The sequence below is a fragment of the Macrotis lagotis genome, chromosome 5 (genome assembly GCF_037893015.1).
Source record: "Macrotis lagotis isolate mMagLag1 chromosome 5, bilby.v1.9.chrom.fasta, whole genome shotgun sequence".
NCBI lineage: Eukaryota > Metazoa > Chordata > Mammalia > Peramelemorphia > Peramelidae > Macrotis > Macrotis lagotis.
The window spans coordinates 265,679,597-265,700,096 of NC_133662.1; positions in this window are offsets into that span (position 1 = coordinate 265,679,597).

The following is a 20,500-nucleotide window of genomic DNA, read 5'->3' on the forward strand; positions in this document are numbered from 1 at the left end:
GAATTTATGTCACACAAAGAATACATGCTCAGCCACACACACACACACACACACACACACACACACACACATACACACAGTGGGTTTTGAAAAGCTAGACCTCCCTCAACATCCCTGGAAGAGAAGAACTGAAATCAGCAAGTGGCTGCCATGTGGAATGCTAAGGACCATTGGGTCATCAATATAGATCTGGGAGCATCCTTAGAGGATACAGTTAGGTCAACACCCTTATTTTCACAGGTAAAAAAAACCAATGGGTTGAGTTCAAGGGGCAGCTACATGGCTGACCCTGGAGTCCGGTGAATCTGAGTTCAGACACTTGCTAGCTGTGTGACCCTAGTCAAGTCACTTCACTCATCTGTCAAATAAGCTAGAGAAGGAAACGGCAATCTGCTGCAGCATCTCTGCCAAGAGAAGCCCAGATGGGAGGTCTTGAAGAGTTGGCATGACTGAAACAACTCAACAGCAACAAGAATTTGGCTGAGGATACACAGCTAATAAGTTTCGGGGCTGCATCGGGAGTCGAATGGAGATCTTGACTATGAGTCCATCATTGCATTCATCCTCAACCAACATTTATCACCTACTCTGTAACCAGGCCAGTTCTGAGCAGCGGGCTGCAAAGATAAACAATGGAACAATTCCTTCTGGCAAGAGCTTCCATTCTGATGGGGAAGACACATTCTGACATTGATGAGGGGTGGGCTGAGGGATTTTATTTCCCAAATGTTGTCAGAAAAAGTGCTGGGAGTGAGAGGCCCCTGAACATGTTTAATTACAGATGTCTAGTTGGTGCACGCTGGTCCCATCCGTCAACACAAGTAACAGGCTCAGCACCGCCAGTTGCGATGGATAATTCTGTAAAGAGACCCTTGAAGCAGCTCGGTCCATGTGTTCCTAGGTACGCCTCAGAGAAGCCTGTCATCAGCTGCCCCTAAGTGAGCTATAAAATGACAGAGAATTCATTTCCTGTATTCTCGTGGTTAAGTGTACGACCTTTCTCCTCCAGGCTTTTCTCAATTGTACACTTTGGCTCTTTGGCTCTACAGGATGGGAGCCGCTTGGGGAGCCAGGAATGTGGAACGTGCCTGCCTGGGCTTTGTTCAGACAGGCTGGCCATCAGCCAGGTGGTAACAGAGCAAGAGGGAGCGAGAAATAGGAGGAAGAAAATCAGTGACACAAAAGAGTGAAGGATAGGATAGGACTCAGCATGGCAGAGCTCATCCATGGGAGAGACAGAAAATGGTCCAAGGAAGGGATGAGGGGAAGCCATAGACACAATCGGCATCCAGGAAGAGGGATCCTTTTGGATGACCTGCTAACATGAGCTGTCCTTGGCTGCACAGGTTATGACTCTGAGGGCCGATGTGATCCCCGAGGCAACCTGGGTCAAAGGGTAGATGATGGCACTCACCCTCCACCCTCTAACCCCACCATGCCCATGGGGGGAGGTCCCGGGCTGAAGGTGCACAGCATAGTATACTCAGTGTAGAATGAGGAAGAACCAAGTTGGAATGCTGCCTCAAACATACATCAACAGAGTAATGTTGGGCAAGTCACTCCATTTCTGTTTCCTCAGTTTCCTTGTCTGTACAAATGAGGATAATAATAGTGACTCCCTCTCAGGGTTATGGGAAGGAACAAATAGGATCATGTTTATTAAATCCTTAGTCCAGTGTCTGGTCCAGAGCAGGCTTTATTTAAATGTTTAATCCTTTATTTACCTTCCAAAACCAATTCTTGTGGGATTGAAAATGAGAAGTGTGCCTAGTAACTGTCTCTGCTCCTGGGCAGCCATGATCTTAGCAGCAGACGGTCACCATGTGGCTTTGATCAGAGAGGAGTGGCACTAAAATGTCAGGTCTGGAGTCAGGGAGATACATCTGCCCAAGTTCAAGCAGAGACTTATTAACCGTGTGACCCTGGGCAAGTCACTTCACCCTGTTTGCCTCAGTTTCCTCATCTGTAAAACGAACTGGAGATGAACTCAAAAATCTTGACCAAGACAACCCTAAATGGGATCATGAAGAGACAGAACCCTGAACAGGATCTGGCTCAAATAATCCTATTACTGCTTCCTCCTTTAAATCCTAAAGTTGTGGAGTCTTTGGAGCCTTCAGTGAGAAAATGCCAATTTCCTGGGAAGATTAATCTAAGCCTTCATTAGTTAAAAATGACAGTTACTGTCAACATGCTAGGAGGAGATTAGTTTACTAGTTAGAGAAATCACCCCCTTACTCAACTCCTTGAATGTTTACTCTCATTGTTTGGAAAATTGTTGCCCCTTTCCCACTCTAAGATCTGCCTTCCATTGAGGTCCGTGTGTTGATTCTAATTTCTACACTAAAGAGTTATTAAAAATTGTCCTTTTTTCTATCTACCAGCTCTTCAACATTCAAATAAGAATATTTAGATATTCAGATATTCAAATCAGAGTCATTTATCCTAATTTTTTGAGCTTCACCATTTAGAAACTGTTTTCCTTCTGAGTTTGGAAGGTGTTAACTTTTATAACAGATAAGGAAACTGATGTCAAGGTCACTTGATTACTGAGAGGGGACTCATGCTGCAAACTTAGGGTTTAATGATTTTTTTGTCTTTTGTTTTGCAAAGCAATGGGGCTAAGTGACTTGCCCAAGGTCGTACAGCTAGGTAATTATTAAGTGTCTGAGGCTGGATTTGAACTCAGGTCCTCCTGACTCCAGGGCCGGTGCTCTATCCACTGTGCCACCTAGCTGTCCTGAGTTTAATGATTTTACTTCCTTCATTTTTCACTTAAGGATGGCTAGCATATCCTCTGTCCTTTGGCCTTTGGTCTTCCGACATTTCTCATCTGACATGTTTTCCAAACCCTCCCTTGCGATGCGCATCAGTTTGTTGGTCGTCACTACTCAGATGCTTCAATGGCTTCCTTTCCCTTCCATGATGCAGATTCACACCTCACCTCTACCCATCATTCCTCTGTGATTCTTCCCCATATCTTCTCCTAAGTTCCCCAAAAGGAAGGCACTCAACATATCGAAAGCCTTCCTCACCTTTTGCCCAATGGACTGAGGCTCATCTCCCTAAGATTTCTCTTCTTCACTACATGGCCAGCCCATCTTTTCTTTCTATGATACGGTTCATGGTACATTTTGGTTCCTTCTATCCTCCAGATTCCCTCCTTCTTAAAAAGAGGAACTGGGAATGGGAGGCAATACAATACTGTAGATCACAACCCAGAGGGTTCACCTCCACCTTCAATCTGAACATTTTGCTTCTGTAAATGTAACTCAAGGGCTTGGCAGCTTTGGGGCCACCATGTCCTCCCAAGGGGCCCAAATCAGACTCCCACAGAAATATTTCCTGGCCATTTTCAAGCTGGTTGGATGCACTCTGGTCCCTCCCCCCCACCCCAGTCCCATCTCCCTAGAACCTGTTTCCCTGTCCCTGCCCTGACCCTGGCCAACTTGGTACTTTCTGGCCATTTTCACATCAATCTGTAAGACTATAAGCTCCTTGAGGACAGGGATTGTCTTGCTTGGGCTAGTAATTACAACCTCAACATTTTACATGATGTCTGGCATATAAGAAGTAGTTTATAAATGTCTTTCTATTCATTCATTCATTCATTCATTCATTCATTGGAGGATCTTAGAATCTCAGGGTTGGAAAGACCCTCAGGGTGCAGCCAAACCAATATATATCTGAACGCCAAGATTCCCAGAATGAAGATCTCCAGAAAGAGGAAACATCACCATCTTCAGCCTAGTGAGTGGCAACTTGCTAGTTCAGCTTAAGTATGGCAAGACCAATATAAAATAGTTAATAAACATTTATTAGGCACCAACTGCATATCAGGCTCTGGATGAGACAAAGGGAAACAAAGAAGGACAAATAATGAACACCCCCTGCCAATTCACTAATTTTTATTCTTTGAGATGCAAGCGAACCTTCTTCCTGAATGTTACATCCCAGAGTGGAAGGGGAGTCTGGTTAGAATCAGACACTGGAACCAGGGGAAGATGCGTGTGACTCTCTACTTGTCAGCCATTCTTTTTTTTTATTTTTTATTTTTTAATTTTTTTAGGTTTTTGCAAGGCAAATGGGGTTAAGTGGCTTGCCCAAGGCCACATAGCTAGGTAATTATTAAGTGTCTGAGACTGGATTTGAACCCAGGTACTCCTGACTCCAGGGCTGGTGCTTTATCCACTACACTACCTAGCTGCCCCTACGCCACCTAGCCGCCCCTCAGCCATAATTGTTCAAGAGATTCCAAGGCACCAAGGAAGGCTGGGCTGAGGTGCCTCTTCATTGGTCTCTGCATTTAGTGGGGTCTGCTGGCCTTCAGAACATCCAGGAACTTGGGCTATTTCCCAGTGTTGCTCCAGGTGTGTGAGTGAACCCTTGGCTATCTAGCTTTGGTACCCAAACAGAGATTTTCAGAGAGGAGATGGTGGGAATAATGCTACCCCAACCCCCCAACCCCCCAGCTTCCTCCCAGAGTAGACTGTCTGGCCATCTCTAATCCTCCAGAGTGGGCCTGCATGAAGCCTGTCACTTAGAACCTATCTACCTCTCATTGCTTCTTGTCTCCTGCAGGTTTGGCAAATGTGTCTTTCTTCTTTCAACCTGCCAATAAAAATACTGAACAGGCCTGGGCCAAGGGCAGACCCTTGGGACAGGCCACTAGAAACAGATCTATTCCAATTCACTGATTCAATTCAATAAACATTTGTTGAATGCTTATGACAGGCCAGGTTCTCACAGAATTCATGATATGATGGAGCTGGAAAAGAGACAGAGGCACCGTCAAGGTAGTTCAAGCCTTCATTTTTGCAGATAAAATCTGAAAACCAGTGTAGGGAAAAAGGAAAATCTGTCTACTCACACACAGTTATGGCATAGTCTTGAACCTGAGACCAGGATTCCCAAATTTGCCCTCATACATTTACTTGCTGTGTGACACTGGGAAAGTCATTTCACCCTTCTTGCCTCAGTATCCTCATCTGTAAAATGAGCTGGAAATGAACATGGCAAACCACTCCAATGGAATGGCCAAGAAAACCCCAGATGGGAGCACAAATACTTGGACATGACCCAACAGCAGCAACAAAAATTAATAGCCAAGGTTTATATAGCTTTATATCTATCATCTCATTTTAGTTTCACAACAACCCAGTGAGACAAGCAATGCATTTCCACTTTGGATCTGAGGAAACTGAGGCTCAAGTGATTTGCCCAGGGTCACTCAACAAATAATAATATAAGTAACAGGATAGAATATATATAATATAACAATGACAATGATAATAATAATAATAATATAGCGAGAGGGAGATTTTAACTGAAGTTATCATGATAGCGACTGGAATTCCTTCTACTTTCCCACAACAGACCTTTCCAGAATCTTCAAATCATGCAGAGAGGGATCGGAAATCTTACCTACAGCAATTCAGAAGCTTATCCAAAGTCCCCTAGTAAGTAAAAGGACTGGAATTTGAACTCAGATCCCTGAACATCTTATAAGATCTCCAAGATTCTCCAAAAAGTCTCAAACCTCTCAGTCCCCAAGTCTGCCCTTCTAAATTATTTCTGACCTTAAAAAGAAGTGGAAAATTCCTAAGCTTGTCCTTGGTATGGGGCACATTCCCTTAATATCAGGGCACAACTAGGAAGTCATGAGATAATGGATCTTAGCCCAAATGCAAATTCCCATGGAGAGGAGATTGGAGAAGGTGGAGAAGCTTGACCCTTCAGTTCAACCTTGGTGCTCTTTGTCCTAACTCGGATGAGATTTTCCTACAGAGTTGGTCCCTGACCAAGCTACAGTAGCTCCTCTCTGCCATAGGTCACATGAGCTTCCTGCAGCCTTGCTTTGGAGACTTGATTAGGGAATAATGCCAGACCTCCTGGGAACTGACCATTTTTAATACTCAGTTTCTGGGACATTGACTTTTTTTCCCCTGTCACTTGTTTAGATTTGGGGAGTATATTTAGAAGAATAAGCTATGTTTGGTTAATTTTTACTATGTCATAAGCTATGTTTGGTTAATTTTTACTAAAATTGTAGCTCTCACAGGCTAGAAAAAGGAAAAAATTAGTGGATTTTTTAGAGGTACAGCTAATTCATTAAAACACATAATCAAATTTGATGTATAATATTTGCTGCATTAATGAATGATAAATTATTTATTAGACACTTGGCTATACTCTAAGTGTTGGACATAAGAGAAAGCAAGTCTTAGTCCTTGAGGATTTTGCATTTTGATGGGGGAAGAAAAATGATAAGGGGGAGCAAGAAAGAGTTGGGGCAGGGCTGGAATTCTGGAGAGATGTGATGTGGAAGCCTGAAGTTTACCTGGGATTGAAGGAGTAGAATCTAAACTAAGAAATAAAGAATAAACCATTGAGGGTCCAGATATAATTAAAAAAGAAAAGAGCTATGCAAAGAAAGTTAGGCTACAGTTCCAGGCTACCATTCTGGCTCTCTAGGTAATACTTCATGTTGTATTGTTCACATTTTACACACACGCAGGATCACACAAATAATCAGAGGGAGAAGCAGGATTTCAGTCTAAATCCTCTGACTCAAAATCAAGCCCCACATTGCTCTGGGCAGTTTATCTTCTGGACTGATGCCCATGGAACCTTGAATGACCCAGGGGAAGGCCACTAGATTGAAAGATCTATATGAAAACATGTTCAAAAGTAAAACCAGATAAGACATGGTCGAGTTATAATCTCCATCTCTGGAAGAATGCTCACATTGATGAGATCATAGATGCTTTGAAATATTATAGGCATTGGATTACTGCAGTACAGTGAAATCAAGGTCTTCAATTTTCATATTCCTTTTAAAATACTAAAATTATCCTTTTTTTTGGAATCAGAGAGTTCATCAAGCTACTTTCTTAGAAGAAGCTAAGCATAGTGAAGAGTGAAACCAATGGAGAATTGGACCAGGAGGTAGGAAGACTAGTGTTCATGTCTTTCTCTGACACATATGAGCCCCAAGACCCTGGCAAGTGAGACCCTGCAACCACTAGTGCCCTAGGGAACTCTCCAAGGTTAAAAACTGAAGAGAAACTACTCATCCTCATGGGGAGAGGTATTTCCTATGTATCAGGGAAATTCACAGCTCTTTCTAATGTGACATTAGCAATATTTGTCAAAATCATTCCACACAGGGGCAGCTGGGTGATGCAGTGGATAGTCAGGAGAACCTGAGTTCAAATCTGACTATAGACACTTACTAATTACCTAGCTGTGTTAGCCCCATTGCCTTGCAAAAAACCAAACACGTGCGTGCACACACACACACACACACACACACACACACACACACACACACCATTCAACAAACAGTATCTAGTAAGTATAATGGAAGAGTCAACATGCTGGAGTGTCATTGCAAAGTCAGAAAGCTTCAATTCGACATATCCTGCCAAAGTATAACAAGGCCAGGTCACTTTGGAAGAATTCTCTTTGGAAGTTCCCAAGTGGGAACCAACCAAACAAGACAAAAAATATAACTATAATAATTATCCCAAGTTCTAGAAGGTCATAGGCTGTGAGATAGGAAAGACCTTAGAGACCAGCTCCACCCACCTCATTATAACTTGTCTAAGGTTATCTAGGTGATAAGCATTGCTTCTGGAATTTGATCAATGGCCTTCCTCACTAGGAATTCAAAGTTCTTTCAATGACATTGCCCTGATACAAGGTCAACTACCTCATTTTACAGAAGAGGAAACTGAGACCCACAGATGACAAGTAGCTTTCCCAAGGTCACACACCTTGAATGTGTCAGAAAGTAAGATTTGAACTCTGTTTTTCTGACTTTAGGACCAGAGTTCTTTTTACCTTACCATACCTTTCTGTTTCTCCATCTATAAAATGAGGGAGTTGGGCTAAGTGGGACTCTTAAGTCTTTCCAGTACCAGATTTATCTAAAACTCCTCTAAAGCAAGCATGAATGCGAACACTGTGAGAGATGTTCAAAGTGTCAAAACATCTAAACCCTGGAGGGAGATCAACCAATCAGTCAACAAGAATTTATTAAGCTACTCCCCAGCATCAGGCACCATTACATATTGCTGTTATCTGGGCTCCATCCGGTGATCTGCTGTAGAGATTTGAAACCCCCACATTAGCCCTTAGGACAATAGCAGGAAGGGGAAATTTCTGTAATGTGATCATTTAAATGCAGAGGGTTCGGTCTACATGCCAGAGGCCTGACTTAAACAAGTCTCTGTTTAATGGAAAAGTGGATTAGCTCTGCTCTCTTGGGAAGACCTGTCTCCAGTGGGGAAAGTGTATCCTGGTGTTTCTGGCTTCTTATTCTTCTAGAACCTGTACCTGTTTCCCTCTGGAAATTTAATCTAATGCTTTCCTAAGAATAAAGACCCATTAGATCTTTATTCTAGATGACAGTTTTTCCCCCTTAAAGATAAAGCAAAAGAATGAGGAAATGGCTCTTAAAAGTAGGGTGAAAATAGCATGAGATTTGGACAGCTCTTTGAGACTAAAGACTGTCTTTTTCCATTTTTTGCCTTCTCAGAGATTAGTTCAAGGGCAGACACATAGTAGGTTCTTAATGAATGTTAACTGATTGATTGACTTGGAATCCAAGGACATGTAAAATGAAGAAGCTGGACTTGATGCTGTTGAACAGCTCTAAACCTGAGAACAGTGGAAGATGAAACAATGGAGGAAACAAAGGTGTGAGCTTCTGGCATATTGATTTGTTAAGCAACGCATGCATTGCATAACATATTGAGACCAAGGTCAAAGCTGAGGCAGTTCTCAGACTGCAGCAAGCCTATGAGGTAAAATAACTGGGATTGAGTTCTGGTTCTGTTGACCTGGGGCACACCACTTCAGCACCCCCTCCCTCCCCTTCTCTTTTTTTGCTCATATGAAATATGAATTAAAAATGCTGTCATGGCCTATCCCCTACCCCCATCCTATGGTCTTTGTGAAATGTGTATGAGCTTAACATGTAACTGTAAAGTCCTATGTACATTTAAATTATTGAAGGAAACAAAATCATATTAAAGCAGAGATGGCAGTATGTTTTTAGACTGATGTCTGCCAGAAGCAATTTTATTTATCACTAATCTATACCCAGCCATTTCTAGTTTGGAGGATCCAAATGGTAGAGAGCCTCATGTTCTCCATCATGACCCATTGCCCTGTGAAGATTTGAGTAACATTTATAGGAATCTTGAACTAGAAAATGTTCAACATATAAAACCCAGGATTAATATTCCAGAAGAGCTGAATAACCATCTCATTCCTTCCTGGGCTACTCTTTTCACTCCTAAAGTAAACAAACGCATAGCCTCCTGGGAGACATATCAATATCCTTTTACAGTGAAGAAAGGTGGTTAAGAGTGTCAATAAAACTCTGTGGGTGGGAAAGCAATGACCTAAACAAGGCAAGTTTTCTTTGTTAAAAGACTGGGTACCACCCTAAATCTATTTTCCTAAGAAAAGTCTTTTGTGTTCAACTTGACGACATCATTCCATGGGAGTTTTCCTGGAATTATGACTTTTTTTAAAACAAAAATTATTTCTTAATATTTTCTTTTTTCTACAAAGGGGGGGAGTTAAAACAATTATTCCACATATATATTACTCCATAAATTATATTTTCTTTAAAGATGATAATGCATTGACATAAACATAGACATGTACTTAAGCATTTTAATTTAGTTCGGATTTGTAATTTCATCCTTGTATGAATCTCCCAGGAGAGAAAACTCCCTCTTCTTCCTCAAACTGGTACTGCTTGCTCCATTTGCTATAATCAGTGGTTCCACATCTGGATGGTGTGGTGCTTTCTTGGTGTTAATTGTTAGACCAAAATTAGCACATGCATCAGAGAATCAATTTGTACTTTGCTGCACCTCAGCTTCAGAGGCTGCATTGAGAGCATCATCATGTGCATACAGAAGATCATGCACTAACACTCCCTCTACTTTGGTCTTGGCTTGTAGCTTTTTCAAATTAAAGAATTTGCCATCAATGTGGTAGCTGACCTTGAGGCCATGTCATCCTCAGTGAAGGTGTTTGATAGCATGGCTGAAAATATCACGCTAAAAAGTATGGGAACAAAGACACAGCCTTGTTTCCCTCCATTGGTGACTGGGAAATCTTGAGTTCATCATCCACTATACAGAACCCAGGCATGCATGTGTACAATACTGATGAATTTCTTTGGGCAACCAAATTTTGACATAATTTTCCATAAACTTTCATGATTGACAGTATCAAAGACCTTGGTCAGATCTACAAAGGTTGTATACAGACCTCTATTGTATTCCTGGCAATTTCCCTGGGATTGTCAGGCAGCAAACACCATATCGACTATTCCATGATCCTTTCTGAAGCCACAACTGGCTCTCAGGGAGGTGAACATCTTCCAGGTGAAGGATCAGGCTAATGAGAAGGACTCTGACAAGAATCTTATCAGCAATGACTAAAAGAGAAATACCCCTGTGATTCCCTATACCTTTATAGAGATGGATGATGGAGGCATCCTTGAATTCTTGGGGGCTAACCTCTTCATGCCCTATGACCTGGAAAATTTCAGTCAGCTTTTGGATGATCAATGGATACCCCACCCCCCACCCCCAGCTTGTAGATCTCAGCTGGAATAGAATCAGCACCAGGTGCTTTGCCACTTGAAAGAAGCCTAATGGCATTCAAAACTTCTCCTTCAGTAGCAACTTCAGCGAAGGACTGGTTGACTTCAACTTGAGATAAGCGGTCAATGGTTTTTGCATTGATTGATGATGGTCTGTGAAAGTGTCCAGCCTATCTCTCTAGGATCATGTCCCTATCGCTAGTTAATGTGGATCCATCAACAAATGGAGAACTTTTGAGGACTGTGGACAAGCTCACTTCCCTTGGCAGTGTCCTTTCCAGGGAGGTTCACATCGACAATGAAGTTGACACTCACATTGCCAGAGCTAGATCAGTATTTGGGAGGCTCAGAAAGAAAGTGTGGGAGAGAAATTAGACTGCCCACCCAACTGAAGTCTACAGAGCAGTTGTGCTGACCTCATTGCTATACGCTAAGGAACCTGGACAGTCTATGAGCACCAGGTCAGGAAACTGAATCACTTCCATTCAAATTATCTTAGGAAGATTCTGAAGACCACTGGCAGGAGAAGATACCAGACACCATTTCTCAGCTAAACTGTCAAGCATTCTGACATTACTATAGAGAGTGTAACTAAGATGAACTGGACATATTAGAATGCCAGACATACACTTGCAAAAAAACCCACCAAAACTATTTTATGGGGAACTCACCCAGGGTAAATGCACACAAGGGGTCAGAAGAAGTAATACCAAGACACCGTGAAGGTCTCACTGAAGAACTTTAACTTTAGGATTGACTGTAAAGCATGGGAGACTGGCACAGGACCACCCAGCATGATGTGCCCTCATCAATGAGAGGGCTACACTCTATGAGAAGGGTAGAATTGAAGCAGCTCAAAGGAAACATGACATATGTGAATCCAGAGTGCCCACCCCAGGTGTTCACATGGACTATTTGTGCCCAACCTGTGGTAGAGCATTCCAAGCTCCTATTGGGCTGATTAGCCACAATAGGACACTGTAATTTATCTCAAACTTAGTGATATCATTTTATCCTTCTCCGATAATGAAGGACAAGAATTAATCAATTGGTCAGTGAACTAAATACTGAGGTTACAAAGAAAATTCCTGCCCTCTGAGTGACCTCCATGGCCAGTCTGATCACACATTAGGATGACCCCCCTAAAGCAGTATTGTGGTATCTTTGTATCTCTACCACTGGGACTATGTTTCCTGGGGGATGTTTGAATGAATTTGGCTTTATAGCCAAGGAGGGGCAGCTCGGTGTTTCTTTGAAGACCTCCAATAAGAGGGACTCCATTACTCCCTGTGGAAGTTATTGCCAGCCTCTCATGGTCAGAAGGTTGATGTCTCACAGACATTAAGGTTAAATGTTCCAAAGCAAGTTGCTTCTTTTAATACAGGTTTTTCAGGATGTGCTAAAATGGCTTAGATAGATTCAAGATGGTGGGCAGGCCCTGTTCATAGTCTTATTGCCTAAGTCAATCAAGAACTCTACTTCTCTAACAAAGGTAATTATTTTTAAGTGGGCGTTATAGATAATGGACCTGCCCTTATATTGAATTAGTGTTTTATTATTTACAGAGTACTTTCCTCAGAACAATTCTATAAAATGCAAGGCTTATTCCCCCATTAACAGATGAGAAAATTGAGGTTCAGAGAAATGGCTTTCCCAGTTAGCATAGTCAGAACTCAAGCCTAAGACTTAAAACAAAGGTCTTGTTGATTATTATATATATATATATATATATATATATATATATATGTATGTATATATACATATATATATATATATATATATTTGTGCATTGTAGTAACTTCTCAATAATTTATCTTAAATGGAATCCTTTCTTGTAATGGAGAAAAAGTGGAGAAAATGTGAGCATCTTGGACAATCTATGCAATCTTCTGCAACCATAGCCCATCACTTCTGTAGGAAAGGAGGGAAATTTGTTCTCTTATCAGTGCCCTACCTCAATGTCCTATTGAATCTGTACAACTCAAAATCTCAATATACTTTTTCCCTCTACATTACATCATGTTGGCAGATGGTAAGGTAGATTGTTGTTCCGTGATTCAGTTGTGTCTGACTCCTTGTTTTCCAGACATTTAAATAGAGGATAGCTAGATGGATGGATCAGGAAAAATAAATAGATGAATATATAGGAAGGATAGATAGAAGGGAAATGAAGGATAAAGGATGAATAAATGGATCAGAGATAGCTCTTCATTCATAGATCAGAGATAAATAAAGGATATATGCTAAACAGATTCTAGATAAATAAAAATATAGACAGAAAGGTAGTTTCATAGATGAATGAATAGCTAAGAGATAGGTTAAATTGATGTATAGACTGACAGATCCCCTCTCTCTCTCTCTCTCTCTCTCTCTCTCTCTCTCTCTCTCTCTCTCTCTCTCCTGTGCCTTCAGATTTCAAATCCAGTACTCTTTCATATTAGACTGTTTACTACAGACAAGTAGTTATACCTGTCATAGAGCATCTGACATCTTTCCCCCATGAAATGCCCCTGTCAAAGAAAAAGGGAAAAACTGAGGGGGCTTTGTCAGCATTTACTTGCCAAAACATTTGACCTAATAGGCAGAGGCAGAGCCTAAGCCCCAGTCTCCGCAATCCCTCTGAGAGTCCATTGCACAATGGAATCCCTCTGCATTGTTCACTTTATTTACTGGCCACAATGGCCTAGTTGTGGTAGGGCAAGGGTCTAGACAAGCTGCTCTCCATTAGACATTTATATAATGTTAGTCATCTGCCCTCAATGCAATAGGGTCTTTTCCTTCCTCCCTTTCTAATAACATTCCCTCTGAAAATGTCTCCCTATGACATTCCCTTAAAAGATGATGCCAAAAAAAAAAGATCTTATGGGATTTTTATTTTCGTTTCTCATTACTATATTAGCAAGTAGATGCTGAGAAAGTTAACTGAGCTCCTCCTCCTTTGTGGCAAGGACTCAGTGGAACTGGAGGCCATGCCCTTGGAATGGATGGAATGCTTGTCCCTGTGCTTCTAGCCACATAAAAGCAGGACAGATCCCCAGGCCCCAGCTAGGATGGACTTGCTGGCCTGCCTGGGCTGGCTTGGAACTTTCCCCCTCCCCACATTTCTCTGTCAGGAGGGAAAATGTCTTCTCCTTTGTTTCTGTATAGTTAGCTTTATCAAATTTAGATTACCCCTGTGATTCCCTATACCTTTATAGAGATGAATGATGGAGGCATCCTTGAATTCTTGGGGGCTAACCTCTTCATGCCCTATGACCTGGAAAATTTCAGTCAGCTTTTGGATGATCAATGGACACCCCCCCCCCCCCCCCCAGCTTGTAGATCTCAGCTGGAATAGAATCGGCACCAGGTGCTTTGCCACTTCTCAGTAGCTGAAATAAGGGATAGATTGGCTGCTGTTTGGCCTCAAACAAGCCAGGACTAAACATTAAACTCATCAAATTCCTGTAGAGGCAGAGAGAAAAGGGAAATATACCACTGAGGGCTTTGGATTCTTTTTTTCCCTAACAATCTCCTTTTAAGAGCAGGATTCCTACTGGGAGACCAGAAGAATGAAATAAGCTCAAAGTAACCTGGTGCCAGAAGATCTGTTTGTTTAGGCTCATCTCATCTACTGACAGCGCCTTAGCTCTGGTCCAAAGATCCATTTGGGGGTAAAGATTTAGAGCCTGAAGGGGTCTCAGAGTACCCTCCAATCCACTTTGCTCATTTTACAGATGAGGGAGCTGAGGCTGAGAGAGGTGAAGGACCATGTAAGGCCTTATCTTTACAACTACTTTACTACTACTACTACTACTACTGCTACTACTGCTACTGTTACTATTCTACCACTGCTACCACTGCTACTACTACTACTACTACTACTACTACTCCTCCTCCTACTCCTCCTACTACCACTACCACCACTACTACTACTACTAACACTACTACTACTATTGCTGTGGCTACTACTACCACTACTATCATCACCACTCCTTACATTTGATCCTTGCAACAACTCTCGGAGGTAGAGTCTATTATAAGAACATCAAGGTAATCCGAAGTTACCCTGGGTCATGCAGTTAGTAAGTGTCTGAGTCCAGATTTGAATCCAGGTTTTCCTGATTCCAGGACAAGTGCTCTATCCATTGCTCTACCTATTTGCCCCATTGTGTGATTCTCACTCACAAAGGACCACCCAGTTTGGCCGAGAGCATCAAAGAAGGTGCTGTGCTCTATGAGCAAAGCAGAATTGAAATGGCTCAAAAGAAATTCGAGATGTGCAACTTTAGAGAATCTACCCCAAATGTTCTCATGGCCTATTTGTGCTCAACCTGTGGTAGAGTTTCCTGAGCTCATATTGGGCTGATCAGTCACAGTCAGACACACCGTAACTTGAGCCTACCATAATGATGTCATCTTGTTCCTTTCTGGAAAAACAACATCAGAACCCAAAACAAACTGAAAAGTTATTTCTATGCCCTAAGGTGGACGCTTCTTATAATGACTCAAGAATGGAATGAGGTGAGAGTATGAAGTAAATTAGCCACACTTCTGGGGCTTCAAAATAGAAAAGGCCTGGAAGAATGTCATCGTTCTTTCAAAGAAGAGATTATAAATTGGCAGCTGCCTGGGGAGGAGATCCCTGAAGGAAGAACTAGGTGAGACTTTCTCCTTCTCACTAAAATCATCCATGTCTATTTGAAGGGAGGCTAGTAGACCTGTAGGAAACATTGCTTCTAGAAGGGAGCAGACGCATTCCAGACAGTCACGGACAGAGGGATGAAGGGATGAAGCAGCTGCAATGAACATGAGCTGGTGGACTATGGAGAGGGGCAGCCCTGGGAACCCAGACAAGTTACCAGTGCAGACTCATCTCATTTCCCACCAGCTGTTCTCAAGCTAGACTGCTTACTCCAGGTCCCTTTCCCCCATTTTCTCCCCCCGCTCCACTTACTAGTTTTCTTTTGGTGTGTGGTCTCCCCCCATTAGATTGTAAGATTCTTGAAGGCGGAGACTGTCTTCCTTCATCTTTTTGTCCTCAGTTCTTAGCAGAGTGCCTAGCACTTAATAATTGTTAATTGATTTACTAGAGATTCTGTGCCCAAGGTGAACTGAAGAAGGACTCAAGAAAGGGCAGCCAGACATCACAGTCCTAGGAGGTGGGAGTTGACACCGGTACATGTTACACGTGTTTATTATACTTGTGTCTTCATACTCTGCTTTCCACTCTTCCCATGAATGCCATTTGTAATTATGAGAGACTGCGCCCCAGGGTGAGGGGTAATATTTTGCAACTGCCATTCTTGCAATAGTATTTTCATAGATGCCTTTACTACGTAGACAGCAGACAGAGTCGACTGATCGTTATTATTGGGAAGTACGATGGGAGTCTCTTCTTCAAATAGCTTATGTACTAGTGAGAGAGAAGATACTTAAATAAAGAGCATACAAAAGAAATTTAGACTGGAAGGAAGAAAACTTTCAAGGGGAAGGTTCAAGGCTATGGTTGACCTGTAAGCCCTTCTTACAGAAGGCAGCATTCTTAGGATTGGCAACATCAAGAGAAAGAAGGGTTGAGGGAGCCAATCCAAAAGGCAGGAGTAGCAAGCAATGAGTATTGCTTGAGGACAGTCGAGTAGGAAGAGTCTCATGCTGAACTGCTCGATGTTTCCTTGGAAGTTGGACAAGAGAGGCTTTGGTGTTGTTGGTATCTCCCCGGGTCTTCAGTAGCTGTGGATTGCACGCCTCACTCTGAGTAGTTGATCTATAAGAGGGCAAGAGTCAAAGGGTCCTTCCATAACTTGTACTAAGGAGAGAACAGGACAGTCTCTGTTTGACCGTTTGACCAATTAGGGAGGTGTGTTTGATGTAACTCCTCACACTCCCCTCACACTCTTTGATCAATGAAGTTTCTTGGTTGGATCTGCCTGGGAATGTAGAGTACTGGCTCCAACAAAAAGTGTTTCTAAGACTTGGTGTCAGATTAAATATCAAGTCTTACCATAGGGGGTGGAGGTGGGTGGAGAGCAAAGAGCAGCAGCAAAGAGAGAGAGAGAGAGAGAGAGAGAGAGAGGGAGAGAGACTGAAGCAAAAAAGGGAGCAGAGGGATTCTTGAGTTGATGAGGGTCACAAGGTCTTGGATTTCAATATGGCCACTCAGTTCCATTATTCTTTCTATAGTTATATTCTATCATCAAAACTCCCGGACACCTATACGGTGCTCACTATGGAATAGGTGCTTTGCTGAGTGCTTTTCAATTATTGTCTAATTTGATCCTCACAACAACCCTGGGAGGTGGGTGCTATCATTATGCTTATTTCACAGATGAGGGAACTGAGGCAAAGAGAGACCAAGTGACTTATCCAGGGACATACATATACAGCTAGTGTCTAAAGTTGGATTTGAATCCAGGTCTTCTTGACTCCAGGCCTGGTGCACTAGCCAGCTGTCTCACATGTTAATTGGATGAGTATTCCTTGCTACTTAAATTAGGGGGACAAGAATCTTCCCTTCCCTATGGAGGATTCCAGCATCCTCCCTTTGCAAAAGGAGACCAGGTTTTTCCAGGTAGCAATGAACCCATTCACCTTTGCTCTGATTAGCTCTGATCCTATCTGCTGTGTCTGTAGAGAGGGCATGGAATTCCCATCACCTGGAAAGGCCTGTGTCATTTCCTGAAGGGACCACAGGGAAGGAAAGTGAGGGCCCAGAGCAGTGTTTGGATTCAAAGCTGAAACTGCAAACTTCTTCCTTCCTGACCTACTGTACAAATCTCAATCCTTGTGAAACCTTTCCCACCCTCATCTCACTCTTTGTATGTAAGGAAATAGCAGAAGAATTGGCATCGGGGCTTCCCTGGAGCAGCGGTGAAGGACGTCTGCAGTCAATTACTATGGACTTAAAAGGATTTCAATAAGGTAGAGTTTTGATGTGGTCATAAATTTCAGATCCAGAATGGATTTTAGAGGTCATCTGAGGCCATGCCATCCCCTTTTACTAATTCAACTCAATTCAATTCATTCCAAATAGTTATTTGTTAAGAAAATCTTATAAATAAGCAGGATCATAACTAGGGTGAGGCAATGTGAGCTGTGCCTTAGGGCTATGAATTTAAAGGGCACTGACAGCACTTACAAGCTACCAGCAGCCTCCTTAGAAAGAAAAAGCAGCTAAAATAGCTGTTTGCTCCTCCTCTTCCCCCTGGGATGCGGCCCATCAGATGAGCTCCCTTCCAATGAGACCCTCCGCGTCTCCTCCTTTCCTTCTAGTTATTTTCCCTGCACGATCAGGAGAGAGCTTCTGACCAATCTACAGGTCTTTGTTAAGTGAATCCTGCGTTCTTGCAGCTGGAGACCCCCCACAAAGAAACTGGCCTACTCCAGGGGTCAAGTGAGATCTGGGCCTCAGAGACTAACTACAGCCAGCAATGATGGTCAAGGGTGGTCAAAGGTGTAGAGTCAAAGGGGACCCCAGAGCCTCCCACAGAAGAGAAAAATGAAGCCCAACTAATGATCTGTCTAAGTTAAACTGGAAGGAAACATCAGAGGCAGGATTAGAATTCAGGTCTTCTGATTCCAGTCCTTAATCTGAACTCAGTAAAAATACATTTTGACTGCTATATTTCAATATAATTGGTTTCCACTGTAATCCTCTGGAAAGGGAGGGGGGAGGGCTGTTATGCCACTCTCCTGTGCCTTAGTTTCCTCCTGTAAACTCTCATTGGTGGAAGAACCTGGTAAAATACGTTGAAGTAAACTCTGGATACTTGGTGCCTAATAGGTGCGGCTTTCTATTATTCATATTTTGATCATTTAAAACTATGATTCTAAGAAGGGCTCTGAGAAGGGCTTCACCAGCCCTTTGGCCTCTCCAGGGTTAGCCAGGGTGTCTGACTCTAGTCACAATTCTTCCCTTTGTGCCACATTGGAGGAAGGTAAAGTGTAGAGGAAGTGACAGAAACCAGGAGATTTGAACTCAAACAGGAAGGAATTTCAGGGGGCTCCTGCCTCAGGAGCAAGGACAATATGGTGGAGTGGAAAGGAACTGGGTTCAAATCCCACTTCCACTATTTAGCTCTTTTATGATCTTAGGGAACATATTCTACCTCTCTGGGTCCAAATCACTCATCTCTCTTATTAGCATGAGGCCCTTTGGAGACATGGATGCCACAGATAGATGATAACACCTAGAATGGAGAGTCTGGACTCTACCACAGCTGTGGACACCTGCTGTGTGGGATGTGGGGACATGGCAAAGTCCAGCTTAGACTTCTTACCACAGGGACCCCTTTAGCTCATTGCTATTGGAGAGACTCTTTGATAAATGAGGCCCAGGATCTAGAGCTGCAGGGTCCTTCCATGCCCAAAGCTCCCATGACTTCCTGCCTGTTTGACCGGCTTCCTCTTTTGTTGTCTTTCGTCTTGGACTCATCCAATGACGCTGATGCCAGTGGTAACTTGCATGTAAATTCTAATAACTATGACAGGCTCAATGATAGTTGACCTTTATATGGCACTTTATGGTTTGCAGAGCGCTTTAAATACAGGATTTCACTAGTTCCCCTAATGACCCTGGTGGGTAGCTGCTCTTATTATGCTCACTTTACAGATAAGGGAACTGAGGCAGGCAGAAGTTTAAATGACATGCCCAGGGATCACACTTGTGGTACATTTCTGGGGCAGGATCTGAACTCAAACCTCCCTGACTCCAGACCCAGGACTCTATTCATTGTACTACGTAAGGTTTTCTTTCACTTGAACCTCACAACCAGGTAGACTCATTTTACAGATGAGGAAACTGAGGCTCAGAGATGACGTGGGTAGAGAATAAGCAGGTCAGCCTCCCCACAAGGTTAGCCCTTCTATCTCCAATGGTCTCCAACTCCATGGCTGATAGTCTTCCCAGACCACTCTGCAGAGGAAAGCCACAGAGGCAGGCTCTTTTCAGTGTTATTCCAATATAGAAGAGGAGGGGGAGGGCTATTATACTAATCTCCTGTGCCTTGGTTTCCTCTTCTCATTGGTGGAAGAACCTGATAAGATTCTAAAATACTTGAAGTAGAGGAAGTGTGTATACTTGGTGCCTAATAAGCAATTGATCCAACAAGCGTTTATTAAACTCTTACTGTGTGAGCGGCACCGTACTAAGAACTGGGGACCCATGGGAAAAAAGTGAAAAATATCACCGTCCTCACAGAGCTAACATTCCAACAGACAGTCTGCTCATAAATATGCACATCCAAAATGCTTAGAGGGAGAAGAAAGGTCACTGTAGAGAAGGTGCCAGCAGCTGGAATACAGGGACTCCATTTCTCTGGTGGACATCTGAAGGGGACATCTGAACTGCTTCTTAAACCTAGGAGGCTAGGAGGGAGGGCAGCCCAGCTGTGGGAGACTGTAAGTGCAAAGACCTGGAGGCCAGAGATGGATTATTGGGTGGGAGCTGGTCATTGTTGGGTTCTGGGGATTCCAAGGCAAACATCGACCAGCTCTATCCTCAAGGAGTTTACATGGTCATAATGCAAAGAAAAATGCAAAACACATTTTATGGGTGGATCAATGGGGTTGATGGTACTGACCCTTGGGTGATAAGAGTTTTGTAGTTTTCTACTAGAGAGAGACAGTGATGAGTGGGTTTACACAGGTCGCTTTTTGTTCATCTTGGGTCAATCATTAATGTCCCCTCTGTCTTCACCTTTGACCCCCATCCTACCTGGTTCGTTCCTCTCTTTACCTTACTGCCCTCCTGCCTCCATTGTCCTCTCCAATTCCCAACACTGGATTTTCATCTTCTTCCTCTTGATCATAGAAAGGAAAAGAATTAGGCCATAAGTCCTGGGAGCTCCTAAATGGACAAATATTTGTATAGTCACACATACACCTGGT